Genomic DNA, 14,195 nt, shown 5'->3' with positions numbered 1-14,195 from the left:
TAATTTTTTGACTGCAAATGACTATTCCGTGTAAATTATCACTTTTGGAACAAAAATAAGTGTGCTTAGAGTCACTTTAATGCCTGAATATGGTCGAAATAGAAGCTTCTGAATAGGAGAAAAGGTCTATAATAATGGCAATTTTGGTCACATTGAGGCTTTAAAAAGAAGTTATTCAACATGAGGCACATTCCATATGACATTTTGAATCAATTTTTCTACAGTCCAAAAAGTCAATTTTCTGATGAAAAAAGATGACCGTGACCTGTCGAAATTTCTCCAGATGGTCAGAAATGGAAATTTTTCAATGTTTAATTTTTTGACTGAAAATGACTATTCCATGTAAATAATCACTTTTGGAACAAAAATAAGTGTGTTTAAGTCACTTTAATGCCTGAAATTGGTCAAAATAGAAGCTTCTGAATAGGAGAAAAAGTCTGTAATAATGGCAATTTTGGTCACATTGAGGCTTTAAAAAGTAGTTATTCAACATGAGGCACATTCCAAATGACATTTTGAGTAAATTTTTCTACAGTCCAAAAAATCCATTTTCTGATGAAAAACGACGACCCGTGACCTGTCGAAATTTCTCCAGATGGTCAGAAATGGAAATTTTTCAATGTTTAATTTTTTGACTGAAAATGACTATTCCATGTAAATAATCACTTTTGGAACAAAAATAAATGTGTTTAAGTCACTTTAATGCCTGAAATTGGTCAATATAGAAGCTTCTGAATAGGAGAAAAAGTCTATAATAATGGCAATTTTGGTCACATTGAGGCTTTAAAAAGAAGTTATTCAACATGAGGCACATTCCAAATGACATTTTGAATCAATTTTTCTACAGTCCAAAAAATCAATTTTCTGATGAAAACGATGACCCGTGACCTGTCGAAATTTCTCCAGATCGTCAGAAATGGAAATTTTTTAATGTTTAATTTTTTGACTGTAAATGACTATTCCATGTAAATTATCACTTTTGGAACAAAAGTAAGTGTGCTTAGAGTCACTTTAATGCCTGAAATTGGTCGAAATAGAAGCTTCTGAATAGGAGAAAAAGTCTGTAATAATGGCAATTTTGGTCACATTGAGGCTTTAAAAAGTAGTTATTCAACATGAGGCACGTTCCAAATGACATTTTGAATCAATTTTTATACAGTCCAAAAAATCCATTTTCTGATGAAAAACGATGACCCGTGACCTGTCGAAATTTCTCCAGATGGTCAGAAGTGTAAATTTTTTAATGTTTAATTTTTTGACTGCAAATAACTATTCCATGTAAATTATCACTTTTGGAACAAAAATAAGTGTGCTTAGAGTCACTTTAATGCCTGAAATTGGTCGAAATAGAAGCTTCTGAATAGGAGAAAAAGTCTATAATAATGGCAATTTTGGTCACATTGAGGCTTTAAAAAGAAGTTATTCAACATGAGGCACATTCCAAATGACATTTTGAATCAATTTTTCTACAGTCCAAAAAATCAATTTTCTGATGAAAAACGATGACCCGTGACCTTTCGAAATTTCTCCAGATCGTCAGAAATGGAAATTTTTTAATGTTTAATTTTTTGACTGTAAATGACTATTCCATGTAAATTATCACTTTTGGAACAAAAGTAAGTGTGCTTAGAGTCACTTTAATGCCTGAAATTGGTCGAAATAGAAGCTTCTGAATAGGTGAAAAAGTCTGTAATAATGGCAATTTTGGTCACATTGAGGCTTTAAAAATTAGTTATTCAACATGAGGCACAATCCAAATGATATTTTGAGTCAATTTTTCTACAGTCCAAAAAATCAATTTTCTGATGAAAAACGATGACCCGTGACCTGTCGAAATTTCTCCAGATGGTCAGAAATGGAAATTTTTAAATGTTTAATTTTTGACTGAAAATGACTATTCCATGTAAATAATCACTTTTGGAACAAAAATAAGTGTGTTTAAGTCACTTTAATGACTGAAATTGGTCGAACTAGAAGCTTCTGAATAGGAGAAAAAGTCTGTAATAATGGCAATTTTGGTCACATTAAGGCTTTAAAAAGTAGTTATTCAACATGAGGCACATTCCAAATGACATTTTGAATCAATTTTTCTACAGTCCAAAAAATCAATTTTCTGATGAAAAACGATGACCCGTGACCTGTCGAAATTTCTCCAGATTGTCAGAAATGGAATTTTTTTAATGTTTAATTTTTTGACTGCAAATGACTATTCCGTGTAAATTATCAATTTTGGAACAAAAAAAAGTGTGTTTAGAGTCACTTTAATGCCTGAAATTGGTCGAAATAGAAGCTTCTGAATAGGAGAAAAGGTCTATAATAATGGCAATTTTGGTCACATTGAGGCTTTAAAAAGAAGTTATTCAACATGAGGCACATTCCATATGACATTTTGAATCAATTTTTCTACAGTCCAAAAAGTCAATTTTCTGATGAAAAAAGATGACCGTGACCTGTCGAAATTTCTCCAGATGGTCAGAAATGGAAATTTTTCAATGTTTAATTTTTTGACTGAAAATGACTATTCCATGTACATAATCACTTTTGGAACAAAAATAAGTGTGTTTAAGTCACTTTAATGCCTGAAATTGGTCAAAATAGAAGCTTCTGAATAGGAGAAAAAGTCTGTAATAATGGCAATTTTGGTCACATTGAGGCTTTAAAAAGAAGTTATTCAACATGAGGCACATTCCAAATGACATTTTGAATCAATTTTTCTACAGTCCAAAAAATCAATTTTCTGATGAAAAACGATGACCCGTGACCTTTCGAAATTTCTCCAGATCGTCAGAAATGGAAATTTTTTAATGTTTAATTTTTTGACTGTAAATGACTATTCCATGTAAATTATCACTTTTGGAACAAAAGTAAGTGTGCTTAGAGTCACTTTAATGCCTGAAATTGGTCGAAATAGAAGCTTCTGAATAGGAGAAAAAGTCTGTAATAATGGCAATTTTGGTCGCATTGAGGCTTTAAAAATTAGTTATTCAACATGAGGCACAATCCAAATGATATTTTGAGTCAATTTTTCTACAGTCCAAAAAATCAATTTTCTGATGAAAAACGATGACCCGTGACCTGTCGAAATTTCTCCAGATGGTCAGAAATGGAAATTTTTAAATGTTTAATTTTTTGACTGAAAATGACTATTCCATGTAAATAATCACTTTTGGAACAAAAATAAGTGTGTTTAAGTCACTTTAATGACTGAAATTGGTCGAAATAGAAGCTTCTGAATAGGAGAAAAAGTCTGTAATAATGGCAATTTTGGTCACATTGAGGCTTTAAAAAGTAGTTATTCAACATGAGGCACATTCCAAATGACATTTTGAATCAATTTTTCTACAGTCAAAAAATCAATTTTCTGATGAAAAACGATGACCCGTGACCTGTCGAAATTTCTCCAGATTGTCAGAAATGGAAATTTTTTAATGTTTAGTTTTTTGACTGCAAATGACTATTCCGTGTAAATTATCAATTTTGGAACAAAAAAAAGTGTGTTTAGAGTCACTTTAATGCCTGAAATTGGTCGAAATAGAAGCTTCTGAATAGGAGAAAAGGTCTATAATAATGGCAATTTTGGTCACATTGAGGCTTTAAAAAGAAGTTATTCAACATGAGGCACATTCCATATGACATTTTGAATCAATTTTTCTACAGTCCAAAAAGTCAATTTTCTGATGAAAAAAGATGACCGTGACCTGTCGAAATTTCTCCAGATGGTCAGAAATGGAAATTTTTCAATGTTTAATTTTTTGACTGAAAATGACTATTCCATGTACATAATCACTTTTGGAACAAAAATAAGTGTGTTTAAGTCACTTTAATGCCTGAAATTGGTCGAAATAGAAGCTTCTGAATAGGAGAAAAAGTCTGTAATAATGGCAATTTTGGTCACATTGAGGCTTTAAAAAGAAGTTATTCAACATGAGGCACATTCCAAATGACATTTTGAATACATTTTTCTACAGTCCAAAAAATCCATTTTCTGATGAAAAACGATGACCCGTGACCTGTCGAAATTTCTCCAGATGGTCAGAAATGTAAATTTTTTAATGTTTAATTTTTTGACTGCAAATAACTATTCCATGTAAATTATCACTTTTGGAACAAAAATAAGTGTGCTTAGAGTCACTTTAATGCCTGAAAGTGGTCGAAATAGAAGCTTCTGAATAGGAGAAAAAGTTTATAATAATGGCAATTTTGGTCACATTGAGGCTTTAAAAAGAAGTTATTCAACATGAGGCACATTCCAAATGACATTTTGAATCAATTTTTCTACAGTCCAAAAAATCAATTTTCTGATGAAAACGATGACCCGTGACCTGTCGAAATTTCTCCAGATCGTCAGAAATGGAAATTTTTTAATGTTTAATTTTTTGACTGTAAATGACTACTCCATGTAAATTATCACTTTTGGAACAAAAGTAAGTGTGCTTAGAGTCACTTTAATGCCTGAAATTGGTCGAAATAGAAGCTTCTGAATAGGAGAAAAAGTCTGTAATAATGGCAATTTTGGTCACATTGAGGCTTTAAAAAGTAGTTATTCAACATGAGGCACGTTCCAAATGACATTTTGAATCAATTTTTATACAGTCCAAAAAATCCATTTTCTGATGAAAAACGATGACCCGTGACCTGTCGAAATTTCTCCAGATGGTCAGAAATGTAAATTTTTTAATGTTTAATTTTTTGACTGCAAATAACTATTCCATGTAAATTATCACTTTTGGATCAAAAATAAGTGTGCTTAGAGTCACTTTAATGCCTGAAATTGGTCGAAATAGAAGCTTCTGAATAGGAGAAAAAGTCTATAATAATGGCAATTTTGGTCACATTGAGGCTTTAAAAAGAAGTTATTCAACATGAGGCACATTCCAAATGACATTTTGAATCAATTTTTCTACAGTCCAAAAAATCAATTTTCTGATGAAAAACGATGACCCGTGACCTTTCGAAATTTCTCCAGATCGTCAGAAATAGAAATTTTTTAATGTTTAATTTTTTGACTGTACATGACTATTCCATGTAAATTATCACTTTTGGAACAAAAGTAAGTGTGCTTAGAGTCACTTTAATGCCTGAAATTGGTCGAAATAGAAGCTTCTGAATAGGAGAAAAAGTCTGTAATAATGGCAATTTTGGTCACATTGAGGCTTTAAAAATTAGTTATTCAACATGAGGCACAATCCAAATGATATTTTGAGTCAATTTTTCTACAGTCCAAAAAATCAATTTTCTGATGAAAAACGATGACCCGTGACCTGTCGAAATTTCTCCAGATGGTCAGAAATGGAAATTTTTAAATGTTTAATTTTTTGACTGAAAATGACTATTCCATGTAAATAATCACTTTTGGAACAAAAATAAGTGTGTTTAAGTCACTTTAATGACTGAAATTGGTCGAAATAGAAGCTTCTGAATAGGAGAAAAAGTCTGTAATAATGGCAATTTTGGTCACATTGAGGCTTTAAAAAGTAGTTATTCAACATGAGGCACATTCCAAATGACATTTTGAATCAATTTTTCTACAGTCCAAAAAATCAATTTTCTGATGAAAAACGATGACCCGTGACCTGTCGAAATTTCTCCAGATTGTCAGAAATGGAAATTTTTTAATGTTTAATTTTTTGACTGCAAATGACTATTCCGTGTAAATTATCAATTTTGGAACAAAAAAAAGTGTGTTTAGAGTCACTTTAATGCCTGAAATTGGTCGAAATAGAAGCTTCTGAATAGGAGAAAAGGTCTATAATAATGGCAATTTTGGTCACATTGAGGCTTTAAAAAGAAGTTATTCAACATGAGGCACATTCCATATGACATTTTGAATCAATTTTTCTACAGTCCAAAAAGTCAATTTTCTGATGAAAAAAGATGACCGTGACCTGTCGAAATTTCTCCAGATGGTCAGAAATGGAAATTTTTCAATGTTTAATTTTTTGACTGAAAATGACTATTCCATGTAAATTATCACTTTTGGAACAAAAATAAGTGTGTTTAAGTCACTTTAATGCCTGAAATTGGTCAAAATAGAAGCTTCTGAATAGGAGAAAAAGTCTGTAATAATGGCAATTTTGGTCACATTGAGGCTTTAAAAAGAAGTTATTCAACATGAGGCACATTCCAAATGACATTTTGAATCAATTTTTCTACAGTCCAAAAAATCAATTTTCTGATGAAAAACGATGACCCGTGACCTTTCGAAATTTCTCCAGATCGTCAGAAATGGAAATTTTTTAATGTTTAATTTTTTGACTGTAAATGACTATTCCATGTAAATTATCACTTTTGGAACAAAAGTAAGTGTGCTTAGAGTCACTTTAATGCCTGAAATTGGTCGAAATAGAAGCTTCTGAATAGGAGAAAAAGTCTGTAATAATGGCAATTTTGGTCGCATTGAGGCTTTAAAAATGAGTTATTCAACATGAGGCACAATCCAAATGATATTTTGAGTCAATTTTTCTACAGTCCAAAAAATCAATTTTCTGATGAAAAACGATGACCCGTGACCTGTCGAAATTTCTCCAGATGGTCAGAAATGGAAATTTTTAAATGTTTAATTTTTTGACTGAAAATGACTATTCCATGTAAATAATCACTTTTGGAACAAAAATAAGTGTGTTTAAGTCACTTTAATGACTGAAATTGGTCGAAATAGAAGCTTCTGAATAGGAGAAAAAGTCTGTAATAATGGCAATTTTGGTCACATTGAGGCTTTAAAAAGTAGTTATTCAACATGAGGCACATTCCAAATGACATTTTGAATCAATTTTTCTACAGTCCAAAAAATCAATTTTCTGATGAAAAACGATGACCCGTGACCTGTCGAAATTTCTCCAGATTGTCAGAAATGGAAATTTTTTAATGTTTAATTTTTTGACTGCAAATGACTATTCCGTGTAAATTATCAATTTTGGAACAAAAAAAAGTGTGTTTAGAGTCACTTTAATGCCTGAAATTGGTCGAAATAGAAGCTTCTGAATAGGAGAAAAGGTCTATAATAATGGCAATTTTGGTCACATTGAGGCTTTAAAAAGAAGTTATTCAACATGAGGCACATTCCATATGACATTTTGAATCAATTTTTCTACAGTCCAAAAAGTCAATTTTCTGATGAAAAAAGATGACCGTGACCTGTCGAAATTTCTCCAGATGGTCAGAAATGGAAATTTTTCAATGTTTAATTTTTTGACTGAAAATGACTATTCCATGTACATAATCACTTTTGGAACAAAAATAAGTGTGTTTAAGTCACTTTAATGCCTGAAATTGGTCGAAATAGAAGCTTCTGAATAAGAGAAAAAGTCTGTAATAATGGCAATTTTGGTCACATTGAGGCTTTAAAAAGAAGTTATTCAACATGAGGCACATTCCAAATGACATTTTGAATACATTTTTCTACAGTCCAAAAAATCCATTTTCTGATGAAAAACGATGACCCGTGACCTGTCGAAATTTCTCCAGATGGTCAGAAATGGAAATTTTTAAATGTTTAATTTTTTGACTGAAAATGACTATTCCATGTAAATAATCACTTTTGGAACAAAAATAAGTGTGTTTAAGTCACTTTAATGCCTGAAATTGGTCGAAATAGAAGCTTCTGAATAGGAGAAAATATCTATAATAATGGCAATTTTGGTCACATAGAGGCTTTAAAAGAAGTTATTCAACATGAGGCACATTCCAAATGACATTTTGAATCAATTTTTCTACAGTCCAAAAAATCAATTTTCTGATGAAAAACGATGACCCGTGACCTGTCGAAATTTCTCCAGATCGTAAGAAATGGAAATTTTTTAATGTTTAATTTTTTGACTGTAAAGGACAATTCCATGTAAATTATCACTTTTGGAACAAAAGTAAGTGTGCTTAGAGTCACTTTAATGCCTGAAATTGGTCGAAATAGAAGCTTCTGAATAGGAGAAAAAGTCTGTAATAATGGCAATTTTGGTCACATTGAGGCTTTAAAAATTAGTTATTCAACATGAGGCACAATCCAAATGATATTTTGAGTCAATTTTTCTACAGTCCAAAAAATCAATTTTCTGATGAAAAACGATGACCCGTGACCTGTCGAAATTTCTCCAGATGGTCAGAAATGGACATTTTTTAATGTTTAATTTTTTGACTGCAAATGACTATTCCGTGTAAATTATCACTTTTGGAACAAAAATAAGTGTGCTTAGAGTCACTTTAATGCCTGAATATGGTCGAAATAGAAGCTTCTGAATAGGAGAAAAGGTCTATAATAATGGCAATTTTGGTCACATTGAGGCTTTAAAAAGAAGTTATTCAACATGAGGCACATTCCATATGACATTTTGAATCAATTTTTCTACAGTCCAAAAAGTCAATTTTCTGATGAAAAAAGATGACCGTGACCTGTCGAAATTTCTCCAGATGGTCAGAAATGGAAATTTTTCAATGTTTAATTTTTTGACTGAAAATGACTATTCCATGTACATAATCACTTTTGGAACAAAAATAAGTGTGTTTAAGTCACTTTAATGCCTGAAATTGGTCAAAATAGAAGCTTCTGAATAGGAGAAAAAGTCTGTAATAATGGCAATTTTGGTCACATTGAGGCTTTAAAAAGTAGTTATTCAACATGAGGCACATTCCAAATGACATTTTGAGTAAATTTTTCTACAGTCCAAAAAATCCATTTTCTGATGAAAAACGACGACCCGTGACCTGTCGAAATTTCTCCAGATGGTCAGAAATGGAAATTTTTCAATGTTTAATTTTTTGACTGAAAATGACTATTCCATGTAAATAATCACTTTTGGAACAAAAATAAGTGTGTTTAAGTCACTTTAATGCCTGAAATTGGTCAATATAGAAGCTTCTGAATAGGAGAAAAAGTCTGTAATAATGGCAATTTTGGTCACATTGAGGCTTTAAAAAGTAGTTATTCAACATGAGGCACATTCCAAATGACATTTTGAATAAATTTTTCTACAGTCCAAAAAATCCATTTTCTGATGAAAAACGATGACCCGTGACCTGTCGAAATTTCTCCAGATGGTCAGAAATGTAAATTTTTTAATGTTTAATTTTTTGACTGCAAATAACTATTCCATGTAAATTATCACTTTTGGAACAAAAGTAAGTGTGCTTAGAGTCACTTTAATGCCTGAAATTGGTCGAAATAGAAGCTTCTGAATAGGAGAAAAAGTCTGTAATAATGGCAATTTTGGTCACATTGAGGCTTTAAAAAGTAGTTATTCAACATGAGGCACGTTCCAAATGACATTTTGAATCAATTTTTATACAGTTCAAAAAATCCATTTTCTGATGAAAAACGATGACCCGTGACCTGTCGAAATTTCTCCAGATGGTCAGAAATGTAAATTTTTTAATGTTTAATTTTTTGACTGCAAATAACTATTCCATGTAAATTATCACTTTTGGAACAAAAATAAGTGTGCTTAGAGTCACTTTAATGCCTGAAATTGGTCGAAATAGAAGCTTCTGAATAGGAGAAAAAGTCTATAATAATGGCAATTTTGGTCACATTGAGGCTTTAAAAAGAAGTTATTCAACATGAGGCACATTCCAAATGACATTTTGAATCAATTTTTCTACAGTCCAAAAAATCAATTTTCTGATGAAAAACGATGACCCGTGACCTTTCGAAATTTCTCCAGATCATCAGAAATGGAAATTTTTTAATGTTTAATTTTTTGACTGTAAATGACTATTCCATGTAAATTATCACTTTTGGAACAAAAGTAAGTGTGCTTAGAGTCACTTTAATGCCTGAAATTGGTCGAAATAGAAGCTTCTGAATAGGAGAAAAAGTCTGTAATAATGGCAATTTTGGTCATATTGAGGCTTTAAAAATTAGTTATTCAACATGAGGCACAATCCAAATGATATTTTGAGTCAATTTTTCTACAGTCCAAAAAATCAATTTTCTGATGAAAAACGATGACCCGTGACCTGTCGAAATTTCTCCAGATGGTCAGAAATGGAAATTTTTAAATGTTTAATTTTTTGACTGAAAATGACTATTCCATGTAAATAATCGCTTTTGGAACAAAAATAAGTGTGTTTAAGTCACTTTAATGACTGAAATTGGTCGAAATAGAAGCTTCTGAATAGGAGAAAAAGTCTGTAATAATGGCAATTTTGGTCACATTGAGGCTTTAAAAAGTAGTTATTCAACATGAGGCACATTCCAAATGACATTTTGAATCAATTTTTCTACAGTCCAAAAAATCAATTTTCTGATGAAAAACGATGACCCGTGACCTGTCGAAATTTCTCCAGATTGTCAGAAATGGAAATTTTTTAATGTTTAATTTTTTGACTGCAAATGACTATTCCGTGTAAATTATCAATTTTGGAACAAAAAAAAGTGTGTTTAGAGTCACTTTAATGCCTGAAATTGGTCGAAATAGAAGCTTCTGAATAGGAGAAAAGGTCTATAATAATGGCAATTTTGGTCACATTGAGGCTTTAAAAAGAAGTTATTCAACATGAGGCACATTCCATATGACATTTTGAATCAATTTTTCTACAGTCCAAAAAGTCAATTTTCTGATGAAAAAAGATGACCGTGACCTGTCGAAATTTCTCCAGATGGTCAGAAATGGAAATTTTTCAATGTTTAATTTTTTGACTGAAAATGACTATTCCATGTAAATAATCACTTTTGGAACAAAAATAAGTGTGTTTAAGTCACTTTAATGCCTGAAATTGGTCAAAATAGAAGCTTCTGAATAGGAGAAAAAGTCTGTAATAATGGCAATTTTGGTCACATTGAGGCTTTAAAAAGTAGTTATTCAACATGAGGCACATTCCAAATGACATTTTGAGTAAATTTTTCTACAGTCCAAAAAATCCATTTTCTGATGAAAAATGACGACCCGTGACCTGTCGAAATTTCTCCAGATGGTCAGAAATGGAAATTTTTCAATGTTTAATTTTTTGACTGAAAATGACTATTCCATGTAAATAATCACTTTTGGAACAAAAATAAGTGTGTTTAAGTCACTTTAATGCCTGAAATTGGTCAAAATAGAAGCTTCTGAATAGGAGAAAAAGTCTGTAATAATGGCAATTTTGGTCACATTGAGGCTTTAAAAAGTAGTTATTCAACATGAGGCACATTTCAAATGACATTTTGAATAAATTTTTCTATACTCCAAAAAATCAATTTTCTGATGAAAAACGATGACCCGTGACCTGTCGAAATTTCTCCAGATGGTCAGAAATGTAAATTTTTTAATGTTTAATTTTTTGACTGCAAATAACTATTCCATGTAAATTATCTCTTTTGGAACAAAAATAAGTGTGCTTAGAGTCACTTTAATGCCTGAAATTGGTCGAAATAGAAGCTTCTGAATAGGAGAAAAAGTCTATAATAATGGCAATTTTGGTCACATTGAGGCTTTAAAAAGAAGTTATTCAACATGAGGCACATTCCAAATGACATTTTGAATCAATTTTTCTACAGTCCAAAAAATCAATTTTCTGATGAAAACGATGACCCATGACCTGTCGAAATTTCTCCAGATCGTCAGAAATGGAAATTTTTTAATGTTTAATTTTTTGACTGTAAATGACTATTCCATGTAAATTATCACTTTTGGAACAAAAGTAAGTGTGTTTAGAGTCACTTTAATGCCTGAAATTGGTCGAAATAGAAGCTTCTGAATAGGAGAAAAAGTCTGTAATAATGGCAATTTTGGTCACATTGAGGCTTTAAAAATTAGTTATTCAACATGAGGCACAATCCAAATGATATTTTGAGTCAATTTTTCTACAGTCCAAAAAATCAATTTTCTGATGAAAAACGATGACCCGTGACCTGTCGAAATTTCTCCAGATGGTCAGAAATGGAAATTTTTAAATGTTTAATTTTTTGACTGAAAATGACTATTCCATGTAAATAATCACTTTTGGAACAAAAATAAGTGTGTTTAAGTCACTTTAATGCCTGAAATTGGTCAAAATAGAAGCTTCTGAATAGGAGAAAAAGTCTGTAATAATGGCAATTTTGGTCACATTGAGGCTTTAAAAAGTAGTTATTCAACATGAGGCACATTCCAAATGACATTTTGAATCAATTTTTCTACAGTCCAAAAAATCCATTTTCTGATGAAAAACGATGACCCGTGACCTGTCGAAATTTCTCCAGATGGTTAGAAATGGACATTTTTTAATGTTTAATTTTTTGACTGCAAATCGCTATTCCGTGTAAATTATCCCTTTTGGAACAAAAATAAGTGTGCTTAGAGTCACTTTAATGCCTGAATATGGTCGAAATAGAAGCTTCTGAATAGGAGAAAAAGTCTGTAATAATGGCAATTTTGGTCACATTGAGGCTTTAAAAAGTAGTTATTCAACATGAGGCACATTCCAAATGACATTTTGAATCAATTTTTCTACAGTCCAAAAAATCAATTTTCTGATGAAAAACGATGACCCGTGACCTGTCGAAATTTCTCCAGATTGTCAGAAATGGAAATTTTTTAATGTTTAATTTTTTGACTGCAAATGACTATTCCGTGTAAATTATCAATTTTGGAACAAAAAAAAGTGTGTTTAGAGTCACTTTAATGCCTGAAATTGGTCGAAATAGAAGCTTCTGAATAGGAGAAAAGGTCTATAATAATGGCAATTTTGGTCACATTGAGGCTTTAAAAAGAAGTTATTCAACATGAGGCACATTCCATATGACATTTTGAATCAATTTTTCTACAGTCCAAAAAGTCAATTTTCTGATGAAAAAAGATGACCGTGACCTGTCGAAATTTCTCCAGATGGTCAGAAATGGAAATTTTTCAATGTTTAATTTTTTGACTGAAAATGACTATTCCATGTAAATAATCACTTTTGGAACAAAAATAAGTGTGTTTAAGTCACTTTAATGCCTGAAATTGGTCAAAATAGAAGCTTCTGAATAGGAGAAAAAGTCTGTAATAATGGCAATTTTGGTCACATTGAGGCTTTAAAAAGTAGTTATTCAACATGAGGCACATTCCAAATGACATTTTGAGTAAATTTTTCTACAGTCCAAAAAATCCATTTTCTGATGAAAAACGACGACCCGTGACCTGTCGAAATTTCTCCAGATGGTCAGAAATGGAAATTTTTCAATGTTTAATTTTTTGACTGAAAATGACTATTCCATGTAAATAATCACTTTTGGAACAAAAATAAGTGTGTTTAAGTCACTTTAATGCCTGAAATTGGTTGAAATAGAAGCTTCTGAATAGGAGAAAATATCTATAATAATGGCAATTTTGGTCACATTGAGGCTTTAAAAGAAGTTATTCAACATGAGGCACATTCCAAATGACATTTTGAATCAATTTTTCTACAGTCCAAAAAATCAATTTTCTGATGAAAAACGATGACCCGTGACCTGTCGAAATTTCTCCAGATCGTAAGAAATGGAAATTTTTTAATGTTTAATTTTTTGACTGTAAATGACTATTCCATGTAAATTATCACTTTTGGAACAAAAATAAGTGTGTTTAAGTCACTTTAATGCCTGAAATTGGTCAATATAGAAGCTTCTGAATAGGAGAAAAAGTCTGTAATAATGGCAATTTTGGTCACATTGAGGCTTTAAAAAGTAGTTATTCAACATGAGGCACATTCCAAATGACATTTTGAATAAATTTTTCTACAGTCCAAAAAATCCATTTTCTGATGAAAAACGATGACCCGTGACCTGTCGAAATTTCTCCAGATGGTCAGAAATGTAAATTTTTTAATGTTTAATTTTTTGACTGCAAATAACTATTCCATGTAAATTATCACTTTTGGAACAAAAATAAGTTTGCTTAGAGTCACTTTAATGCCTGAAATTGGTCGAAATAGAAGCTTCTGAATAGGAGAAAAAGTCTATAATAATGGCAATTTTGGTCACATTGAGGCTTTAAAAAGAAGTTATTCAACATGAGGCACATTCCAAATGACATTTTGAATCAATTTTTCTACAGTCCAAAAAATCAATTTTCTGATGAAAACGATGACCCGTGACCTGTCGAAATTTCTCCAGATCGTCAGAAATGGAAATTTTTTAATGTTTAATTTTTTGACTGTAAATGACTATTCCATGTAAATTATCACTTTTGGAACAAAAGTAAGTGTGCTTAGAGTCACTTTAATGCCTGAAATTGGTCGAAATAGAAGCTTCTGAATAGGAGAAAAAGTCTGTAATAATGGCAATTTTG

The sequence above is a fragment of the Triturus cristatus genome, chromosome 9, assembly GCF_964204655.1.
Source record: "Triturus cristatus chromosome 9, aTriCri1.1, whole genome shotgun sequence".
NCBI lineage: Eukaryota > Metazoa > Chordata > Amphibia > Caudata > Salamandridae > Triturus > Triturus cristatus.
The sequence above is the reverse complement of the archived record's forward strand: the minus strand, read 5'-3'. Positions refer to the sequence as shown.